At 40.1% G+C, this 19121-nt stretch overlaps 1 protein-coding gene across 2 annotated transcripts in view; it reads right to left on the bottom strand.

The window, feature by feature from the left end:
• The window catches only part of brinp2 (bone morphogenetic protein/retinoic acid inducible neural-specific 2), a 223449-nt gene extending 205291 nt beyond the window's left edge, over positions 1–18158 (bottom strand). The window contains exon 1 of one of the 2 annotated variants that reach the window (XM_069709790.1): positions 17382–18158. The gene's annotated coding sequence lies outside the window, so the exon portion shown is untranslated. The other variant, XM_069709791.1, reaches the window with a different exon arrangement.
• Positions 18159–19121: the final 963 nt, after the last annotated feature.

Here is a 19121-nt window from a genome sequence, read left to right as displayed (position 1 = left end):
CATACCTCCATTACTGTAAATAGAATTGTCTGGTTTGGAAAAGTTTAGCTCTTTGAAACTACAACCAAGAAAGGGAAGCATGAAAACCCGTGTTTTCAGAGTATCAGTCTTTAGCCTGCCAAATACTCAGCTTTGTAAGTGCTTTCAAACGGGTAATATCTGAAGAGCTCTCTGAGTTTTTTTGGATAAATGTTGATCAGACCTTTATTGATTTTGTATTTTGTATTATTATATCCATTTACTCAGAGGTCAGCTTTTACTTTTACAGCCTTATGCCTCTTTATAATAATACCTGGACAACAGCTCATGAATAATGCGTATTCCTCCACTAACCGAGCATTCGCATTCTGATGTTTTTCCAATTATCTCACAAGCTGTAATTTTCCGGTGCTGCAGTTCAGCCCGAACTGGAAGTTATTAAAAGAACACAGTAGGGAAGGGGTGATTCACAGGCTTTATTTTCTCATTCGTGGCCAGCAACGGGGTTTAATATGATATTGCTCTCAATCTTGGGAGCAAATCTTCTTTCGTTAAAAATCAATACTTTTTTCCACACTTTTAATTCTCTTGCCTTCTCTTCCTCTGCTGCTCCTCTCTTTCGTCCCATCACCCTCTTTCCACCCCAGAAGACAAGGCAGTGGAGTATTCTCCATGAGCTCTGTTGGAAACTCTCTCTCAGCAGTGCAATCAGAGTTCCTGTGACCCTCCACTCAAACTGACCCTTCTTATCTCCTACCTGAGTAATGGGCTCCAGCCTGAGTTCTCCGGTGACCTGTGCGGCCCTTCGGCCCTCCCTTTCCCCTCCGCCTCCTCACACTTCCCTCTGTCTCTCTCGCTCGCTCTCTTTCTCTCTCTCTCTCTCTCTGCGGCCAATTAAAAAGCAGCGACAGCAGTGACAGGGGCCCTGCTGGTGCGAGTGATTGGACGAGCCCCAGCCTGCTCCCGGCCCGCCGTGTGAGTCGTATGCTCGTCTGTCTCCTTTGATCCTAGCCAACTTCCCAGTGTCCAATAAATCATTTTCTCAGCGAGCGGAGCCTCTTTGACCGAGGCAATCAAGAAATTCCACTTTATCTGCTGCTGATATCAAAGCCAGCTTCGCCGTTAAACATTAAATGGCGATTTTGAGATGACCCCGGGATAAGCTGGGCCGCATGGTGAGCCAAGTCAGATGTGATTTATTGTATATGTGTGTGCGCGAAAGAGAGAGGGAGAGAAGAAACCCACAGCACGGTGCAATTCCGCAGGGGCAAACAGATTTACACATCCAGACACACCTGTGCCACAAAGATTAGCTGTCATTTTACAACATTTTCAGAGATTACTAGATTTCTATTTCTTACAGCCCCAATTGTCAAGCAGGGTGCACCTGTAAGTGTCCAGTAACGTACAGTGTCTTAAGATCCAACAGAGGGAGCAGCTGGCCCAGGCAGAGCCCTGTCTTCATGTCATGTCCTCCCGGAGGCCTCGGCCTCTTTACTTTCCTCAGAGAGAGGTGAGAAGGATTATAATTATAATTTTAGTAAAAACTACAATGTGACAACATTCTTACACTAATTGCAGGAATTTTTTTCAAAATATCATCCAGAGGAAAAACTCTGAATCTGAGAATAAAAACAACAATGTTTGAGGACAGAAAATGATAGTGCATTACCTGGAAAGAGATCCCACTTTAGTTCAACAGAAAAAAATATCTTCTATTATAACGACACTAAGAGAAAAGCACATTGTGTCTCTCCACAGAATTCCAATCAGATCACCGCAAACCTCCATCACTAATGAATACAACGCAATATTTCAACATTTCACAACACGGGAGCCACGACCTTTATCCATCACACTGAATTCACCCATGCACACACACATACACACACTCGCAAATCACCATCATGTATACACACACTTTAACGTATATCATTTGGTCTTGAATGAGCGCGTGTATACACTCATGAACAAAAGCATCTAAAAGCTAAATGTGTGGCTGCTGCTGCTTACATGTAGACGTCTGTACGCCTACAAGTGTATTTACATGAAAACTCACACATCTACGCTGTTAAACACCCACCCAAACATATAAGCTACATCCCCAACATTACAAGTGACTCCATATCCCTCCATGCTTGGATCGCTCCCAGTCAATAGCAGCAAATCCCCTCACAGTTTATAATCAGATGGGGGACTATTGGAGCTTAGCTAATGAATGCACTGGGATAATATAATCTCAATAATCTCTATGAAGCCTCTAATTGAACCATATGCTAAATGTGATGTATGACTTCATTAAGAACTGATGTCTTCTTTTATGTGATGTTGTTAGTGACCTTGACTGGCTTAGTGCGTCACCGTCAAGGCGAAGGTCCAATCCTGTTAAAGCTATTCAGTGGATCTGGCACATCACGGCTGACTGCAGGATCAGCCGAAGCGCCAAGTTGAAAGCGATGCTTCAAACTTGGAAAGAGTTCTGACACCAGGAGGAAGAAACGTAAGAGAACAAAGACTTCCTTGTGTAATGAGACCAGCGCAATGTTTTAAATACAGCAGTAGCTTAATAAACATAATGTGATGATCTGCATTTGCCTAAAGGCATTTTTGACCTTGTTATGCTATTACTAATCTAAATTAAATCAATTCAGTAATATCAAGTTAAATGTAGGAGATATTTGGCAACTGTTTGGACTTCATATTCATTTGGCAAATGTTTTTATGCAAAGCAACTTACATTTTCCATCCACAACAATTAGGAGCAATTTGGGGTTGTGTGACTTTCTGAAGGGCAACTCACCACATAGCTTTTGTTTGCCAAGGTTTCAACCACCAAACACCTGCCAAGCATAGATAAAAGAAACGTCTGTGATCGAAAAAAGACCACTGCCTGAAGAGTCAAAGTAAGCTTATTACTTGGATTTTTTTTATTTTATTTTTTTTCACTTGGTTTTCTGGTATTGATATTTTGGTATTTTGTGTCAAATTTAATGTAAAAATAGATTAAAGGAGAAAAAAAGCTGCATATTCTCACATTGGAAAATGTGTAACATGTTTGGCCTTCTAGTTTTAAAGGGCATAGGTCTGGTTTCAAAATTATGGATGCAAATTGAAGCCTTGGGTTTTTAAAGAAAAGTGGAAACAAAATGTGAATTAATAACAGCATTTCCATTCACATTAGCCTGCAGAGAACACTTTAGAAGCTGATGTCTGGACCTCATCTAAGAATAAGCAGATGTGAACATAACTTATTTGTAAATCATTGCACTGGCCCTGACAATTCTACTTACTTTCATTGATACGGAACTAAAATGGGAATAACAGTGCTCACCAAAAAAAAAAAAAAAAAATAAAGGTATGGAAGACAGTTTCCAGGGCCAAAAAAACTCAGAAGGAGTTCATTTGCATTTATGTTCCATTGAAGTATCTTTTTAGAGGTTTATTATAATGCTGTCAAAGGCATTGGTAATTATGCTCTCTAAATTTGTGCTAATATCACTAAAAAGGTCAATGTAAAACACTAAACCTCTGTATAGATAAATATCTTAAATGCTTATATTTGAGTGATGTCCAGTATTCAAAGAGAATATTAAATGCAACAAAAATGTCGAACAAAATAGTTCCAGCAGTACATTGTGTTAGCCCTGAGTAGGCTTCTCACAATTATTACATAATCACCTGATCACAATTATTTTAGCTGACCAGAATCATTTGGCAAAACTGTTAGTCTTATCCTGGTTTTATACAAACAAAGGGAAACTAGTTTATGTAATTCATATTTATATGTTCAGTGATAAATGCCAATAAATGGCTATTCTTTATTAGATTGATAAGTATTATTAAACTATTATTATGCTTATAATTTGATAATAGGCTATATTAAACAGAAAAGATAATCAAATATTTAATCTCAGTTTTTTTGTATTCCAATTCATCTTCAACTAATTTTGACAGTGAGTTGTGTCTGCGGGTGTTATTCTCAGGCTGCATACAGCCCCAACAACAAGCCATGATGTAGCCACGGCAACAACAACAACAACAACAAAAAACACATAAAAGCAAAGCAGTCGCTGTCGCTCATTGAGCTCATTGCTTTGAGAACACTGTAGATAAAGAGGCAAATGAACCTTTGAGAAAATCCTTATAAAATATTAAAGTGGAAATCACAACTGCAGATATTTTACAGACTCAACAGGTTCCCCCCTCTATGTGGCCTGAGAGGCAAAAACCAGGGCAAAAGATGTCATGAGAGCACTCTGCTGTGGCAAATGCCATTTTTATCATCTGGTGTTTTCTGGAGCAGTCGGAAGACACGGGACATCGAAGTGATGCCCTCATTTTCCTCGTTCCCTTGATTAACCGCTACTTATACTGTTTAAAGATAATGGTGATAAAGCTACTGTAAACTCCACACCAGTCACTTGACCCTGCAGACCAGCTCTTGTATTCTTATTATAGTAAATTAAATGTACGATAAGGGAAGTGTTTCTCTAATATTCACTTCCTGCCTTTAACTCTGCTCTGCTCTCCTGTTCGGAAGATGCGTTGCGCTGCTTTTCAACTTCACTCATCTCGAGTATTTCTACCCTTAACTGCTTTATAATTTAGAAATATTGATTGAGATCAAAAGCCCTCTTCCTTATTTCACCCAGATAGCATGTGAACACACACGCACACATATGCATATTGCAAGCACTCAATTTCATAATATTTATCCCTGTGTGAAATGAAAATCCCTCTGTTTGCCTTCGGGGTTGTCAAATGCGAAGTCAGATTCACGTGAGCGCCTTCTCAAAACCTCACGCATGAGTAAGTTCAAAGCCCATGTTGGGTTAGTCAGCCAAAACGCAGGGGGTGAGTGTATGGGCGGGGGGTTATTAGCCTGCATTTTGAAATGTCTTCTCATGAATTAAATATGTAATCAGGCATGCAAACTGAGCCAGACAAATTTGGAGTTTTAACTTCTTTAAAACCAAGCCAATAAAAGAAGAAAAATGCCTCCTCAACGAATAAATTAGCATTATTAGAGGCACAGCTATTTGGAACTCATTTCCTTCCCTACATTTGGAGTTTCAGCGAGTTAAGTATCACATTTCTCTGTAAAAACAAAAGATCGGCTGATGAACTATTGCTGATATTCCATTTTCAACAGGGATGATAGTGAACTCAACATCTCTGCTGTGTTGTGCAAGACAATCGCATGGCTATTCATATTTATGACTTGATGGTAATTTACATGAAGCTCCATGGTTGCTTTCAAAATAAAAATAAATACATGTTATTATAAAGGTTGACTTGTGAATATTGACTGTATCATGAAATGTGGCTAAATAAGATAACACAAATTATAGATGTTTGCCAAAATATGTCTGCTTTTATTTCAGCACTGATAAGTTACCAGTATGCTAAGTTACATAACTTGATAAACATTAGCACATGTTACATGCAGCTTTGTGACCACTAGTGGGCGCGCATTTGCAATGTCACCACGGACTTGGGGAGAGAGTGCACATAAAATGTTGTGTCAAACTCAAGAAATTGGAGAAGGAAAACCTTAAAATACTTCAGAAAGCCTACAGCAAAGAAGCAATGAGCCGGGTGGTGAGTTTAGAGTGGGGTTTTTTTTTTTTTTTAACTTTAAAGTAGCGCAACATGTAACTGTCCAAGACTGAAGAATGCACATCAGGTCACAAGTGCAACCAGGTGGGTTTTATTTGACAATGTCTCAACAAAAAAAACGTCCCTTAGTTTACTGTCAACACAGAGTTCAACTGTGACTGGAGGGAAACTATTCGTTGCTAATGACCTGAACTATGGCAACATGGCAAATGTCAAAAACATACAAAGGTGGAAGTGATGAAACTTTGATTGCTCACTCAGGAAAGTTACTGCTTCCACCTGCTCCGTGTGCATTACTGTGCTGCGCCCTGTTCGCGTGTGGCAGGAACAGTCTCTGGACTTTTTCATCTCACTGTATATTAACTAATTCTTTTGACAACATGAAGCAGAGGAGCGCCACAAATCACTGAGAGACACATAGACCGGACATAATACAGTCTTAACCTTAGCATTCATTTGCAGTTTTGTGTCTGGCCACAGAACCAATAAAGTCATGACATGTCTCTATTAACGTTGTATTTATTGGCTTTTTCCCCACATGGGGACAGAAGAGCTCAAATTTCAATAACTTGGATTGTGGACCATAAACCAAAGTAACATATTTCACATTCACAAAAAAACCCAATGAAACAAATCCTCAGCGGCAGATTCACTGAGTCACAGCTAGCGGAATAGGAACTATTCCAGAGGTGAATCCAGGTCCTCTCAGCTTTGGTTTTGGTTTGGTTCTGGTAAGTTGTAGCATCGCCTTTGTTTTAACAAAATGTGTATCCTTTAAATCCAGAGGGGAAAAACTGGATTCTTTAACTGGTAAATGTTTATAAACTCGATACTACCTTTGTCTGGTGCTTGGTAGGTAGTCTACAGACGGCCTATTCGATAGTCATAACACCAAACCAAAATATTAAAAGAAGAAAGTTGCAGTGTTTGATTATGATTCTCTGAAAATCCAGGGCTTCAGTTGAAGATGTCACTGATCATTTGATTTATTGTTATTCTATTTAGCTCCCTGCTATTCTGAACTTTTGTTCTTTGTTGATTCAAACCTCCTACTGCCTCGTGTTGGCTACTGCCCACTGCTCAAAGCAGAAGAAAGTATAGGATCCCTTTTTCCTACGCTATCATAAATATTTTTCACCAGGTTCCACATCTCTGCTTTCCACCTCTGCATATATGTAATCACGGTGATACATGCTTCCAGCAGGGGCTGCGGGGACATGTCTAAACAGGCAAGGAGGCTATTATCACGTCTTCCCAGATGTTCTTGGCAGTCTGTTGGGCCGATGCAGCTGCATGATAGGTTTTTAATGAGAGCACCCAACCGTTCTACTTCATTCCACTTTGAAGCAACCTGCTCAATCTGAGGGGAAAAGGCTGGTGTTTAGCTGTAAAATGTATTCCAGGGGCAAATGAGTATCTTACTGATGTGAGGGACAAGGTGAAGCCTTGATTTTTTTTTTTTCTTCCTTTGCACCGATGGCAAATTCTCTGCCCTCCATGCATGATGTAAAAGTGCATTCATATAATGTAATTTGTATGTGACCATACTCTCTGAATTCTTCCGGCTCTCGCCTCTCCTTAAACTTCATGCTATCAAATCTCCATCCTCCACCGAAAACGCTTGAGTGAATGCTTGTGCAAGCACTGAGCACATGAATGCTGATAAAGTGGGTCATGAAAGTACAACTGGTACATTTCTGCAGCATAACCTGTTTGGCTAACGGCACGTTTTGTGTGTGTGTGTGTGTGTGTGTGTGTGTGTGTGTGTGTGTGTGTGTGTGTGTGTGTGTGTGTGTGTGTGTGTGTGTGTGTGTGTGTGTGTGTGTGTGTGTGTGTGTGTGTGTGTGTGTGTGTGTGTGTGTGTGTATGAAAGCGAGAGTGGGTGGTGATGGTGGTGGGGGTTAAATCTCCTTTAGCAGCAACAGTAAAAATCAATTGGGGTAGTTTGGATGTCAGAGCCAATGAATCCGGACGATATAGCTCAATACGCAGATCAATGCAGCAACTTATAATCACTGTATTTCTCACCACTAAACGTCTTTCCTAATCATTGTCGGGAAGTGCAGGAGAGGCAAAAGTGAAGGTGAATGAGGAAAATGTGAGGGAAAGAGACTCTCATGCAATCATCAGATGTTGTAGTGCAGAATAACTCATAAATAATGAACTGCTTTGGAGGTGAGAGAGTTTGGTGTTATTGTAACGTTCCTTCTAGCGTCCGACAGGGACCTGAGTGACAAGTTTTACACTCGACATCACTTGCACATGAATTTTTAGCAACAATGCACAATATTTCTACGCAGATTTATGTCCATTTGAACAGTTTTTATCACTGGCTGAAAAATTGTACAATTCTTCACGGGAATTTGCTTTAGTAAACATGGCTGCATGATACAATATACGTCTGTTCAGCAAAAATCCTCAGACTCAGACAAAGTGATGTTTTTGGCTTTTGAAGCAACGGCAGGTTTTTGTTTTTTTTCTTTCGAAAGGGATAAAAAAACAGAAGTGGGTTTTGTTAAAGAAAGCCATCAACCATCAAAAGGAAAGATAATGAAAAAAAAAAAATGAAAAAAAAGGCTGCTCTGGGAAGTGTATGCTGGTGATTTTGTGTGACCACCCACAGATGAAGAAAAAAAACATTGATTATCTCATAAAAATGGTGCATGTCCAGGTCTGGGATACATTAGCTGTTAAGTAAACAGTCAGTTGTCATAATCACCCTGTTGGAGTCGGGTGAAATTGTCAAGTATAAAGACCTAAAGGAAGTTGACAAAGGCCCAGTTGTTGTGGCTTGACAACTGGGACAAAGCATCAGGGCTTGTGAGGTGCTCCTGGTACCGTATGCAGCGATGAGGGTCTACCACTGGTGGTCTGAGGAGGGACAAACCATTAACCTTACAGGATTTAAAGGACCTGCTGCTAAACTCTGCAGCCACATACTACAAGCTACCTTTCAGGGGATTATAAAGTCTGTGCCTTGGTGGATTGGAGCAGTTTAGTCTTTGCGCACAAATGAACAGCAGCATGTTAGGCAGTCATAATGTTTAAGTTGATCAGCTCAGACTTCTAAAGTAAGAAGTGACGTTACCAGTATGCTGTGAATTAAATGCTTGTTAGATAGGGAATGAGCATTTACATTTTTCGAGGAATTTGTGTTTTTTTAACACTCCAAAAAATTACATCAATAATTCTTCATTGCTCACTCAATTACTTGCATCACATTTTGTAGGAACAAACAAATACAATTTTGAGAGACTGTCTGAAAGCGTGCACTGTTATATGTATTCATAGAAATTGTTGCTGAACCGATCTGTGGCTGGACGCTGGATTCCACTGCAGTCGAGTGCAGTTGTCCGGAACAGCTGAACACTTTTGGCCTCACGTGTGGTCGGACAACAAACTGGTCCATTTCAAGCATACTTCAGCCTCGTCTGAGAGCAAAAATAGAATACACAAGATACTAATTCACAAATAAATAAAACAAGCAATATAGGTTTGTAGGGAGCACGGACAGATACTCCGTCTACACTAACGTTTCTGATATCCAAAAAGCCAAGGGGAAATGCAAACAAGAACCACCTAGATGGATTGCAAGATACAAAAGATACAGAAGAAGAATGCTGGTTTTATCTTGCTCAGAAAGCAGTTTTCCCCTCGAGTTGTTCCCCAACATTTTGTAGCAGTTAAAAAAAGAGCTTATGCCAATGGAGCTTTGCATCGAGAACAGGAAAAGGAAGGCAGATGCAATTTTTGTGTGTTTTCTGTCCAAAGGTCTGAGTATGCTGAAACAAACCATGAGCACATCTTGAGACAAACGTGTGTGCATTTTTATACTTTTGACTCTGACTGCAAACATTTCAGAAGGGAGGATTCAAATAGTATTAGATGATCTAACAAGTACTTTTTTTGGTTTACAAAGCCTTTAAGACCTGTCGGCCTGGAGACACATACAATTTAAAGGTGTGGATCATTTGGATAAAGTCTTATATATAATTGTGTATATAAATAAATATATGTAGATGTTTTTTTTTACTGGAAATTATAACAGGAAATGTTGTACACATATTCGCACGATGATGCAAAAGATCTCATTAATCCAACATTTCCTATAAATCAGTCCTGCCTACATATCCCTCAATGACTTAGAAAAATCTCTTAGAGTTGAAATGTTTTCATCACATTGTAGTTTATGTCATCATATCTCCAGAGCTATGGCTAAATGTATATGAAAAATTAATTCAAGTGAAATCTGGAGTCTATCTTGATACGTGTGAGAGGGGCAAAAGAAAGTTGGAATAAATGAGAGAAATGGGTGCCTATTTTCAAATGTAAATGCGTTTTTTTCATGAAGTGGCATGTATCAAAATGATAAACAAATCCAAGTGTTCACCAGGCATTTACACTTTCTGTTTAGCTTCACAGAGTTCACTCATTTAATTCACAGCTATGATGACAAAGGAGCCATTTTGCAAAACATTTGGTGCTTAACCTTCATGGAACACATCTAAAAAAACAATTTCCTCAAGCCTTACGGGAATGACGGATCAATCCCTCAACTGATTTTCCAAAGAAAAACTCATTAATGAGACAGACATTTTTTCTATACAACTCAACGGCTTAGTCCATAAGAATATTTGGAAGCGGTTTATGAAAAAATCCTCAATGGATTACATTTTTAAAAAGAGCTGTGTTTCTTTTTTTTTTTTTTTTTTATCCTGAACAGTGGTAAAAAGGGTATTAAAAACACCCTGCCCACATGCACAACATGCACACAAATGCCTCCTGACTCTCATCCACCCCCTGTGTAGATTGAAATGTCAGCAAGGCTTTGGGCTGCTATAGTTCACGTCGGAGCACGGGCTCAGGATTAATGTACAGATGGGAAACAACGGAGCGTTCACACCACTCACTCAGGCCGATTCTCCACATCCCCTCCTACTACAGCTGCAGTGGGATGCATGTGGCTTCTCCTTACGAAGAGGCAAGTACTTTGATGTACAAAGAGAAGCGGAGAAGGGGCAGCGAAGAGAAAGAAGGAGAGTTTAACTGCCTTTCATGTCCCTCCGTCCCTCCCTACACGCCGACGTTCCCTGTTTTGCCTTAAACAAGCCACTGAATCCAGCCACATTTCTGAGGTTTGTCACAAGAGGCGTGTCAGCGCTGCAGATTGGAGCAGCAGTGGTGGTGCTGGTGTTCAGGGCTATTGTTTCATCTTTTTTTCTTTTTTCTTTTTTCCTAGAGGTGCTGTTTCTAATGACTGGCACAAAAACAGGAAAGATAAAGAGAAATCTCAGTCTTGGGCACAAAGTTCAGAGAGCTCAGTGTTCTCGCTGCTGGCAGCACACATTTATAGGTCACCACCATAGAGAACATGTTCAGTTTATAATACAGCTATATGATTGGAATGATTTTTAATTGTCTATCACAAAGCAGGGATTGGGGTGTGATTGAATGACTATGATTTTCTCTGTTTTTTATGATTGGAAATTAAATACATTTGACATCTGAGTGTTTCCAATCAATCAAGCAATTTGGAGAGTTCCCCTCAAACGAATGTCTCCTCAGCCTATTGTTCTGTCCAAAAGGTCAGTTTACCCAAATTACCAAAACATTTATACACCACTGTTTATATCGAGACGATCAGATATTTTTGTATCCTTAAAGATACACTATATGGCTTTTAAAAGGGAATGCGAACCTTTCGGTAATATTGCCCAAACTCTGTCGTTTTTATACTTTTGGCTAAAGCATACTTTTGTAGAGAGATTCAATTTAAAGTTATATAAATGAGAAATAAAACAGCCAATCGTCACACACTAGATAGTGTGTTCACCGTTTTGGTGTATTGTCAAATGATAATTTGTATACACTATTACAATATATGTATGTATACAGCAAAATCAAATCATCCTGCAGAGCAACATAAAAACAGCATGTAAGAATTAGTCATAAACCAAGACTGTGACTATTGAGATTGCGTGTGGGGTGGGGGGCTGCACTTCAATAGATTTCTGAGACACTTTTTCTTCACTTTTTCCAATGAAAAGTAAATCTTATTTGTAATTTTCCACTTCTGCGGACTTCACATACAAAAATTCCGTTCATGTCCACTTTACTGATGTCAGCCATATTGTAATTTTGTGTGGCTAGCAGTGCTTAAAAACCTGTTTTATTCAGGTGAACACACCATGTACCTCATTAAAACTACAAGATTAATTATAAAAATAAAAGTCATTTGCTGCAGACCTTTGAAAGAAGAAAGCACAACCATGTTACTTTACCTACTTTTCAGCTAAAAACTTGGTATGAAGTCTTATAACATGCCTAATCAAACTAATATAACAACTCTGTTATAATGAATCTGTTTTCCTTTAATAGAAAGACCGATTCATTACTTGGGACTATTAACCGGTTAAAAGTTTAATTGATTTCTCTTGATAGTGGTAGTTTTAATTGGAAACTTCAGTTTGACCAACTTGATGGTGACAGTGAGTCCATTCAGTCAGTGCGGGTGTCAGAGCTTGCAGCAGGTTGAGTCACGACACCTCCAAGAGAAGATACAGCCCACTGCTTCAGTCCTGCATCCGCTCTGTCACCGACGTCTTCAATAAACCATATTAGTGCAGAGAGATTCAATGCCATGTCAATCAGTAATCAAATTACTTGAGGCCTATATTGTGCAGGAATGCCTTTCTGTGCATCTCGAAAACATGACTTAATCCCTTCCACCCGGGAGGTCCCTGTACCGGAACCAGGCTGTATCTGTTATGAAAACACAACTGGTGCCATTATCTAAAGGTTGCCGTGGGCTTCAGGATTTTTTCATTACCACCAAGAGTATAATGTAAATGAAAACCTCGTGAACCTGTCGATAATTGTAGATTGGCTTCCTATACGGTGTACAGAAGGTTGGTTTTGGGGTACATGTTATACAGTAGGAGCCTCAACAAAAACTGAACATTATAATCTTCCTGAAAGGAGAATTTATTGCAGGGCTGTTGTTGCAAGGTTATTAGATGCAGCGAATTTCAGCTCCACATACCTGGAAGTTATCCTGGAGTCTCTACAGTAAAAAATTTAATTAAAGCCGCACACGTGTGATTTCAGCTCACATGGATTGAAGCCTTGTGCAGCTTTAACCCTTTCCCATCTACAGTTGCTTTAAAGCTTAGTCTCAGTTTGCTGATTCATCAGTTGGCCCATGGAATTTTAACTAGTAAAACCAAATCCTCATCACACTTTCTCAGAGCTTAAACTTTAAATAGTGTGTTTTGCCCACCTCCAGGTCATAATTGAAAGATATTCAGATTGTCATAATAGAAGACAAAGAATACTAACAATTGTTTGTATTCGTCACTTTTTTAGCATTTAGACCTAATAAAACAACTGAGACGATCAATAAATAATCACCAAAGTAGTTGCAGATCAATTTTAGCATTAAAAATCACATACAAATCACATATAAATGAACCAATAAATACTGAAATAAGTTAATATGAAATCTCAGCTCCTTATTGAACATTTTTATTTCATCATCTTTATATTCATATTAATCATTTTACTGGCATCCAGTGTTTTTCCTGTGATAGAATTTATTTTTTTAATTTTTTTATTTCACAATAACACTTCTAAGTAAAGTCACATAGTAGGAAATAGATGAAATAGTTAAAAATGCCCATCATAAATTCCCAGATTGAATTACACAAAAAACACAAAAGTATATGAGCCTCATTAGAACTTGGAAAAGCCCATGTTGATTTAAGATTTAAACAACTGGTTTGACACTTGAGGAAATATGCTTATCTATAATGCACTTCTCGCCATGGAGAAGCTTGATACCACTCTTATCTAACTCTCACAACTAAAGCAGTGGAGTCTTTTTTCCAAAATATTGAATCATTGTTTTGACTAATTATTGCAACTGTCAATTGTTTTTTAGTCAATTGAGCATCTCATGAACAGACTAATTGTTTCAGCACTACTTAAAACTATCATGAACTCAAACGATCCAATGTCTCGTGTATCAGTAATTTTGGAAAAATGAAATATCCTCTCAACCCAGCCTGAATTAAAATCCATTGTCGTTATATTGCCGCCTCACAATCTGTAAAAAGAGCAATCTTGGTGTATTTGTGAATAACTTCTTTTTCAGACATGTCCACAGCCTGACTTGGACCGAAACACCCAGCAGGCCTTGAGTTGAAAAGGACCGTCCACAATACTGAGAGATGACACTGGTGGCCAATCTGAAAGTGCACTACTCTGTATCAATCGTTGAAAAGGCTGCATTTTCAATATCTTCCTGTGTCCTTGCAGTTTGAAGGGCGCTGCCATATCGTATGCACTAAGTCAATCTTTGAAGAGCGTACACACTGAGTACACACATTTACATTTACTGTATATACACACACTTTTCTGCAGAGTGACTCACAATGAGAGCAACAGTAGACCCAGGGCCAATTTGGAGATCACTTATGAAGCGGAGCAAAGGTCAGCAATGGAGTATCCCGTAATTGTGTCACCTTGGATAATGTTGTAAGAGAGAAATGTGAGAAGAAATACGTGGAAGAAATAAGAGCTACTAACAGAGGTAGAAAGGATTTTTCTTTGAGACAGAGGAAGTCAGGGTTCTATCTTTTCTGTCTCTGAGTGTGCTTTCATTTGAACTTTGTGACTGTACACCAACATAAAGACACATTCAGAGAATTATGCGATACCAAACTGAAATCTTCAAGAGCTCTCATCTGGAGTTGTTTGCTATGAAATGTGTCTATTGAGTCTCATCTACTTTAACTGTGTATTTTTACAAGCATAAAAATGAATTTGTGTACAGAGGAATGTAATTTTGCACATCTACATCAGTTTTAAAAGTGCAGACTGGGGAGCATCAGGGGCCTTTTAAATGGATTCCTGGGGATCCTGAGCAAAATGAGAAGTGGTTTAATTTTGCTCTTATTTGATTGTGCTGCTGCAATGTTACAGCATTGTGAGAATGTAAGAAGATGTGAATCATAGGTTTCATTCCACCGGCGCTTTAATGAATCTCAACCTAAAAAACAAACAACAACAACAAAACTTCATTAGAAAACAACTACAGCTACGTTTCCTTCTACACATCTAATGCAGTGTAATGTGGAGCCTAATGCAGGGCTTTAGACAGTGATTTAACAAACAGGCAGCGAGTGATGGAAGTGATCAAAGATACGTTTGTACTGAGAAGACAGAGAGGCCAAAAGGAGAATTATCAAATACTGATTCTTCAGCGTGAAACATAGATTTATTTCCTCAATAACATGTCACTAAATAATCACATATGTGTTCTTAATAAAACCGTTTCTGTAAAGTTCTCATATGTAACTGTTTTTCCTTCAGGATTTAAAAACGTCACTGTTTATGTGGATACTTTTAATGGCTAAAATATGTTCTGCTATTATGAGTAATGTTTACATTTCCCTCCATTCTGGTGGGATATTGCTCCTTTTACCATTATCTTCCAGTCTGTTGAATCATGTGCAGTGCTGTTTTATTACAGGAGGTTGTAGCCCCTTTTAAAATGTATCAAAATATAAAATCCAACAATGTGTTTATGGATCTTTCAATACCCTACAGCTTCAGTTCACTCTGGCTTTCATATGGCAATACACAAATACCAAAGGTAAAGAATATTTTTTTATTAAAACGGCAAGAATTAGTGCATTTGTTGGGAGATGCTTTCAGTGGCAGATTAATACAAATTTGCTGCTCCAGCTGCAGTAGGGTGGTGTACTGTTTCCTGTAATTCAGCATTTGCATGACAGAATCAACCTCATCAATCATCCTTTTTACTATTTTTGTTATATATGTGTGAGCAGTTTTGTTGAGCGTCACATCAGACACACCACTCCCTTTGTTTCTGTAGTGCGATTCCCTGTAAAATATTCAAATTAAAGGGGCAAGTATTTCTGTCTTTTGTGTCTCGCAGCATCTGGAAAATAACGATTAAATGCCATCATCAAGATGTATCATTTTAGGCTTGTGGATGACATAAACAGTCAGTGTTACAGACTGAGTGCTTCAAGTCTGAAATAAATTGCCATCTACCAGAAAGAGAAGGTGAATCATGAAGCTATTTGTTGAATAATGGGGAATGTTGGATTCAGCATTTTTAGAGTTTGACATGAGTGGAGAGAAATCCGGATATCTCGGCCTCTGCTGCATCGATTTCAACCACTGTTTCTAATGTCCCTCAACTTTACAGTAATCATTTTATATCATATTATTGATTCCCAGCCCTACTCATGCCTATCTACAGCACTGTACTGTACTTACAACACTTGATATGGAAACCTCTGAGAGACCCTGCTTTAGCCAAAAGCAAAATGCATTTTACAGCATCAACAGAAAGTGACTGCATTTGTGTGTTTTTGTTGTTATTCCTTCACTTAAACCTGATTACATTCTCTAATGTACACTTCTTCTGCACTCATCACTGACTGCACTGTTCAGTGTTCCTTTTTGCTTTCAATCCCCTCCTGATGTCAGCACTGATGTACACTTACTCTACCATTAAACAAGCGTGTCATTAGAGCTCCGTGTGTCATGCACTCAGTCTTTCATTTCATGCTCTCAGAGCGACAGTATATCACAGAAATGTCCACAATGTCAACATGTCTTACTTCCATTTAGATGTACATAATGAGTGTGGAGGGAGTTGTTTGTGCATGTGTGTGTGGACTGATTTGATCATTGCAGTATTTACAGCTCTAACATTGATCTTTTTCTTGCAGTACTTTTACTTTCCCACTGGGTTTTCACTTTTTTTCCCCACTTCTTCTTCCTCCATGATTGGTTTGACAACACATCTTCTGGAGGGAAAGAGGTCTGTGGCAGTGGCAGTGGGTGTTCAGTAAAAATCTGAGGCAGCAGCTCCTCTTCTCCGAGGATTTCTTATACGGCCACATACAGGTAGTCCTGACGAAGTAGCTGACAGGTAAATGTTGTGCTTACACGGTTCAGAGACTTTGTGAGAAATTGCGCGGTGCGTATACAGGCATTCAGGGTGACTGATGGAGCAACAACATCACACACACTCGAACACACAGAGGCAGAGAAAGAGAAGCGGGATGTAGAGAGGCAGGAAGGAAAGTGTTCATTGGTTAGGAGACAGCAGGGACACACATGTCGGAGAGATGAAGCAAAGAGGTTGAAGAACAAGTCACGTTCATCTTCAGTTTACAGCTACAATGATGTGACAGGAGTGGATTGTGTTGTCCAAACATACACTTTCATACACACTATTACGAAGTTATACAGACACACTACAAACATACAGAGCCAAACACACATTTTCAGAGCATGATCAGAATGTAGGGACACAAACTGTGCAGGCTGAAAACTCGCACATTGACCATTCAATTGAAGAATATGCACAACTCAATTCCTAATGCTGAGAGAGTGATGCCTGAACGACCCACATGTAGTAACCTCTGATGTTTATTTGCACGTTTTCTCTCTTTGCACATTTTTCTCGAATAATGACACCAAACAACACATTCCTTCTAGCCGCCCTTCAAGATGTGCAAACAGCCAAACGAGTCTATTTTCTGATTCCTTTAAATTCAAATTCTCATCTGTCCCCTTCCTCACCCTCTCCGATCGATCATGCGTCACTCCATCCTCAACCCGCATCGTCATGTCCGTATCAATCCGGGAGTGCGCGGCGCGTAAAAACGCACAGGAGCGATACTTTTACCCCGCCTCCGTTTTTATTTTTGTCCAAGCCTGGACACACACCCCAAACTCACCCAGGGTGTGAACGCAGGTCCTCCCCGTGCGTCTTCTGATGTTTGTCCGCGTATCCAGTAAAAAAGAGGTTGGAGAGCTCGAGCAGCAAAGGCGCTAACGAACTAGTGGACGGCAGCCAAGCGCTACCGATTTCCTCCTCTTTACCTCCCTTCTCTCTCTGCTTCCTTCACTCTTCCCCTCTTCCCCGGGGCAGGCTGAACAGCGGCTGTAATAATCCAGGCATTGTCCTCTCCATCAGCACATTTAAAACAGGGATGGGGTTTGGAAAGACCCCGTGTCGTGTCACAACACACAAGTTCGGAGTTCAGAGATATTCTCCCTTTTTTAACTAGTGAGCAGTCCACGAATTAAAAAAAAAAAAAATCTCCGAAATAAGCTCTTCAGTCAAATCTGGAATTGAAATGTCACTGCAGACGGTGTAAAAGCTGACAAAGTTTTCTTTCAGAGCGACTGAAAAACAGATGACATCGGGCAAGAAAATGAGACTCAATCATAGGGAGATATCTTACTCTCTCACTTCTCTCACCCCCTAAAAAAAACTCCCTTTGGAGGGGCGGTAGCGCACCTGCGGCCGAAATGGAGACGCGCAGGTATCCTCAAAGTGAGCACCCTCCTCCCCTCTTGTGTGTTTTATTCCGCCTTTTTATTCCCGGTCTGCCAAGTCTCTCCGCGCCACGGTCATCACTCAGTGTCAAGCCTGGCGTTGCTTCTCTAAGAAGCTCAGGGAAAACGTCTCTTTTCACCGGCGCTCTCCTCGCCTCTCTCCCTCTCTCCCTCTGTCTTCAACAAGCTCTGTCCATCCTCCTGGTGTGAAACCACACCTCCCTCAGCAGCGATTGGCTGAAAACCGGAGAGAAGGAAGAGAGGGAAGGAGGTGAGGATTTCGATGATGCGCACTAAGAGAAGAGGAGAGCGAGGGGTAGAGGACAGACGACAGGATGGAGGGACTGTAAAGAGGAAGATCAACCTAGATGAGAAGAAAGGATGGAGAGAAAGATGAGCAAAGTGGGATCCAAGAGAAGTGAAAGAGGAGGGGGAGTGTGCCAGAAAAGGAGGATAAAGGCTGAGGGTGTGTGTGTGTGTGTGTGTGTGTGTGTGTGTGTGTGTGTGTGTGTGTGTGTGTGTGTGTGTGTGTGTGTGTGTGTGTGTGTGTGTGTGTGTGTGTAAGAGTGTGTATGTGTGTGTGTGTAAGAGTGTGTAAGAGGGGCAGTTCATGCACTGAGCTCTATGTGTTTGAGCCCAAAGGGACAGACTGGCTAATGAAAGTGAAAATGCATCCCTTCTCTTTTTTTTGCCCTCTAATTCACTCGCAGTGCTTTTGCCAAATTTGTTTCCTGCAAAACAGCTTTGACTGCTGGCAAAACTGAATTCATACTGACAATGTCCCCCATTTCTGAGCATAGTCATGCATGTCTGCCTGTCTGTCGGTTTACTTCTCTTTATAAAATCTGGTGCGTGTCAGCTAAGCAGCTTCCTTGGCGAGTCTGTGATGAATAAGTAAGTGGTTAAAACGAGGCTGGAGAGTGAAGTGCATGTTGAATATACTGCCCAGGGGCTTCGGAAGGGAAATAAGTAACAGCCTGAGCCGCCTCCGTAATGGGAGCAAATGAGGTGGGCCGGATATTGTTGTGGCGCAACCGCACATGGTAGCAGGAGAAGACAGACAAAATCGCTTGACAGCTCCTGGGAGAGGCTTTGATTGATGGCAACGCTCCAGGGAGTGTTTCAATATGAACTTG

Source organism: Brachyistius frenatus, unplaced genomic scaffold, assembly GCF_029030835.1.
Source record: "Brachyistius frenatus isolate BFR_SWC_R1_liver_20210118 unplaced genomic scaffold, ASM2903083v1 Contig_85, whole genome shotgun sequence".
NCBI lineage: Eukaryota > Metazoa > Chordata > Actinopteri > Embiotocidae > Brachyistius > Brachyistius frenatus.
The sequence above is the reverse complement of the archived record's forward strand: the minus strand, read 5'-3'. Positions and strand labels throughout refer to the sequence as shown.